Source organism: Arachis ipaensis, chromosome B05 (assembly GCF_000816755.2).
Source record: "Arachis ipaensis cultivar K30076 chromosome B05, Araip1.1, whole genome shotgun sequence".
Taxonomy (NCBI): domain Eukaryota; kingdom Viridiplantae; phylum Streptophyta; class Magnoliopsida; order Fabales; family Fabaceae; genus Arachis; species Arachis ipaensis.
In genome coordinates, this window is record NC_029789.2 from 89,231,300 (window position 1) to 89,236,314 (window position 5,015).

Sequence of the window (5,015 nt, forward strand, 5' to 3'; positions counted from 1 at the left end):
TGAGTGATTCTCCTTCCCGTGGCCGAGTTAGGATAGGTGGTTGTCCCAGGAATCTTTTGAAATTTTGGAAGGCTTGCTCGCACTCTTTTGTCCATTCGAACTTTTTTCCCTTCCTTAGAGTAGCGTAGAAGGGGAGAGATCTTATTGCCGATCCAGCTAGAAATCTGGACAAGGCTGCCAACCTCCCGTTGAGTTGTTGTACCTCTTTGACAGAAGTCGGGCTCTTCATGTCGAGTATGGCCCGGCATTTATCCAGATTTGCCTCTATTCCTCTTTGTGTGAGCATAAAACCCAAGAATTTGCCAGCTTCTACTGCGAAGGTGCATTTTGCAGGATTGAGTCGTATGCCATGCCTTCTTATAGTGTCGAACACTTGGGTCAGGTCGGATAATAGCGTCTCCTCACTTTGTCTCTTTATTAACATATCGTCCACATAGACTTCCATGATTTTTTTGATGTGATCGGTAAAGATCTTATTCATTAATCTCTGATAAGTAGCTCCCACGTTTTTGAGACCAAAAGGCATGACGATGTAGCAGTAGTTTGCTTTTGGGGTTAAGAATGAAGTTTTTTCTTGGTTGGGTGGATACATTGGGATTTGGTTGTATCCCGAATATGCGTCCATAAATGAGAGGTATTTATATCCGGAGGAGGCATCTACCAGAGCATCGATACTTGGGAGTGGATAAAGATCTTTTGGGCAGGCTTTGTTGAGATCAGTGTAATCGGTGCACATTCGCCACTTCCTATTTGATTTTTTCACCAAGACGACGTTAGCTAGCCATAGTGGATACTTGACTTCTCTTATGAATCCTACTTCTAGTAGAGCTTGTATGTGCTCTTCCACAGCTTGGGATCGTTCTGGCCCGAGCTTTCTTCGCCTTTGTTGTACTGGCCGAGATCCTGGGTAGACCACCAACTTGTGGCACATTAATTTGGGGTCTATACCCGGCATGTCTGCAGCCTTCCATGCAAAGAGGTCGACATTATCTCGTAAGAACTGTACGATTGATTCTTTTATGTCTCCCTTTAGGTTTGTACCAATATTGGTTGTTTTGTCCGGGATATCTCCGATCTGGACTTTTTCTATTTCACCTTCGGATTGTGGGCGGAGTTCTTCCCGCCTCTAAACTCCACCGAGTTCGATTGTGTGGAATTCTTCTCCTCTGCCTCTGAGGTTTAGACTTTCGTTGTAACAGCGGCACCCCATCTTCTGGTCTGCTTTTATTGTAGCTATCCCTTCTACAGTTGGAAATTTCATGCACAGATGTGGAGTCGAGACTATTGCGCTGAGCTGATTCAATGTTGTCCGACCTATTAGGGCGTTGTAGGCTGAGCTCACGTCGACCACGATGTAGTCTATCTTGACTGATTTTGATTGGTTCCCTTTCCCGAAGGTTGTGTGTAGTGATATGTATCCAAGTGGTTGAACTGGGGTGTCTCCCAGTCCGAACAGACTATTCGGATATGCTCTGAGTTCTTTTTCTTCCAGGCCGAGCTTGTCGAAGGCAGTTTTGAACAAGATCTCGGCGGAGCTCCCTTGGTCTATCAGGGTGCGATGGAGATTTGCGTTTGCTAGTATAATTGTGAAGACCATGGGATCGTCGTGTCCTAAGATGATACCAGATGCGTCTTCTTTGGTGAAAGTAATTGCAGGAATGTCGGGTGTTTCCTCTTTCCCCTCAACATGATACACTTCTTTAAAGTATCTTTTGCGAGATGATTTGGAGATTCCTCCTCCCGCAAATCCACCGCGTATCATATGGACGTGTCTTTCTGGTGTCCGAGGTGATTGCTCTATTGGTCCGACATCTTCGTCCCTTCTTTTTTTTCTTTCATCATCGTCCCCGGTGGCCAGATACTGATCTAGTTTTCCCTCTCTTACTAGTTTTTCTATGATATTTTTTAAGTCAAAACATTCATTGGTGGAATGCCCGCGGATTCGATGGTACTCACAATATTCGGTCCGGTTTCCTCTTCCTTTCTTGCCTTTGAGTGGTCAAGCTGGGGGTATTTTTTCAGTGTGGCAAACTTCTCTGTAGACGTCCACAAGGGACACCCGAAGAAGGGTGTAATTGTGGTATTTTTTTATTTTTCCCCATGTCGATCTTCCTTCTTTTTGGTCTCTTTATCCTTGTCCCAGGAGGGATAGGTGAATCCGAATTTTGAGGTCTCTCCTAGTCGAGAATTTTCCTCCATGTTGATGTATTTCTCTGCTTGTTCTTGCACTTTGTTCAGAGATGTGGGGTATTTTTTTGATATAGATTGGCTAAAAGGTCCTTCTCGCAGGCCATTGATGAGGCCCATGATGGCAGCCTCTGTTGGTAGGCTTTGTATGTCTAGGCATGTTTTGTTGAATCTTTCCATGTAGTTACGAAGACTTTCCCGATCTTCTTGCTTGATTCCTAGTAGACTTGGGGCGTGTTTAGCCTTATCTTTTTGGATGGAGAATCTGGCCAGAAACTTCTTGGCTAAGTCGTCGAAGCTTGAGATGGACTTAAGAGGTAGATTGTCAAACCATCTAATTGCTGTCTTTGTTAGAGTAGTTGGAAAGGCTTTGCAGCGAACTGCATCTGAGGCGTTGGTGAGGTACATTCTACTTCTCAAATTGCTGAGATGATGGCCGGGGTCTGTAGTGCCATTGATAAACCACTATTTTATGGTTTATCTTGTGCTCAATTGAGTGGATTTCATCAACTCTTTACCCACTTATTCATATTATTTGCATGGTTTTATATTTGTCTTCCTAATTATGTGCTTTGATTGAAAACATGCTTCTTTGATCTTATATTTGCTTATTATTAATCCTCTCTTATTACCATTAGATGCCTTGATATGTGTGTTAAGTATTTTCAGATATTATAAGGCAGGAATGGCTTGGAGGATGGGAAGAAAGCATGCAAAAGTGGAAGGAATGCAAGAAGTTGGAGAAATTGCTAAGCTGTCCAGCCTGACCTCTTCGCACTCAAACGGCTATAACGTTAGCTACATAGGTCCAAACGACGCGGTTCTAGTTGCGTTGAAAAGCTAACGTCCGGGGCTTCGATTTGATATATAATATGCTATAGTTCCCTTGACGCTAGGCGACGCGACCGCGTGATCCATGCGGCCGCGTCGCAGTGACGGAAATCAGTGCAGTTGAATTCGAAACCAGCGAATTCTGGACTGTTTTTGACCCAGTTTGCGGCCCAGAAAATACAAATTAGAGGCTATAAAGTGGGGGATTGCATCCATTCAGAAAGAGGCTTCCACACAATTCATAATTTTAGGAGTAGATATAGTTTTTATGATTTAGGATTATGATTTAGGATTTCTCTTAGTTTTAGGAGTAGCTCTCAATCCCAGGTTCTTTATTTTTATTATTTTCCCAATTTTATTTATGAATTCTTCTATGTTACAGATTACTCTTTGAATTAATGTTATTTGAGGTATTTCAGACTTATGATTGCTCTCTTCAATTTATTAATGCTCTATGTTTATCCAAATTATTTTTATTCAAGTAGACTTTCTTCCCTTTTGGCTTTGGTAATTTAAAATTCAAATTTCAAAATTTAATTTTCAAATTCAAAATTTAAATAACCTTTTAATTTAAATTTGTTTTTATTTTCATTTTTAATTTTTATTTTTCTACTATGAACTCTCACCCCTTTGGCTATGAGTCTAGTTACAATAACGTTGCATGAAGAAGAAATTACAATGAGAACAGGCATCAAGCTTGGAACAATCAAAGATGGGAGGAGCCACAAGGATTTGATCAACCCTCATGGCAACAACCACCTCCAATGGACTATCAACAACCACCACCATATGCCTATAAACCCTTTCCTCAACATGACTTTGGACCACCATACTCACAAGCTCCTTTCCACCATTTACCTCCATATGACCCTAACCTACATCCACCATACCAACCACCTTATGAACCAAATGAACCATACATAGATCCACCCCAAACCTCCATGGAGAAAGCACTTGCCGATCTAAACTCTACTATACAAGCTCTCTTCACCCAAATCAGACCACCAAATACCTTCAACAATCAACCCTCAAACTCTAGTGCACTTCCTTGTCAACCACAGAATAATCTCTCCATCCCATCACCACCATCCATGGAAGAGAACCCACATCCATCAATCCAAGAGCAAGATGATCCCAATTATGCTATTGATATGGAACAGGAAAGAAGGAATCATCTTCGCGAATCCATACTTCATAAAGAGCTAGAGGAGGCCCTACGGGTAAGGGTAGGAGAGACCCTTGAAGATGAAAGAATAGTTGAAAGGAGTTGTCATAGAAAGAAAAACATCGAGGATGAGTACGATTTTATACTTAAACAACTGGACAAAGCAGCAATTATTAAAAAGGAAGAAGTGGTTGCAGACTTAAGAGATGCTGTACCTCCATTGGAAAGTCCAGTCACAGAGCCTCCTTCCACGGTGTTTGATGTTGATGATGAGATGAGCGTACAACCTCCAAGGCAGATCATGGTTGAAGATTTTGTAGAGGTTGATCAAGAGGTAGAAGATGTTAAAGAAGAGCACAAGGGAGTGGAGCTTGAAATTACCTTGCCAAAGTTGTTAGAAACCCCTCCCCCTAAGTTACCATCATCCTTCACAACATTCAAGTGGGTAAAATTCATATCCCATAGCTTTCTAATCCCACTTGAATATGGGCTACTGGAGACGGATGGTCAACTTAGAGCTCTTTGTGACATTAAGAGTAAGAGGAAGATGGCCAGTGGTAAGAATTGTCCTGCAAGGTTCATCATGGTTGGAAGCTTTAAGTTTAAACGCAAAGGTTGGTATAAAGCTCAACTGAATGGGTCTAGGAAGCTGTTTGGTCGCTGCAGTGAGAATTCAGATCACCTTTCACCCGGCTAGAAAAGTGCAGATCGAGACAAGAACGGGTGTAAAAGTAAAGTTTGGGATCCTGGAATCTGTTCTGACATTTGTCACCCCAGGAGCCTAAGAATCTGTTTGAAGCTTCTTAAGGGCTTTACATGCTTAGTTTGGGAC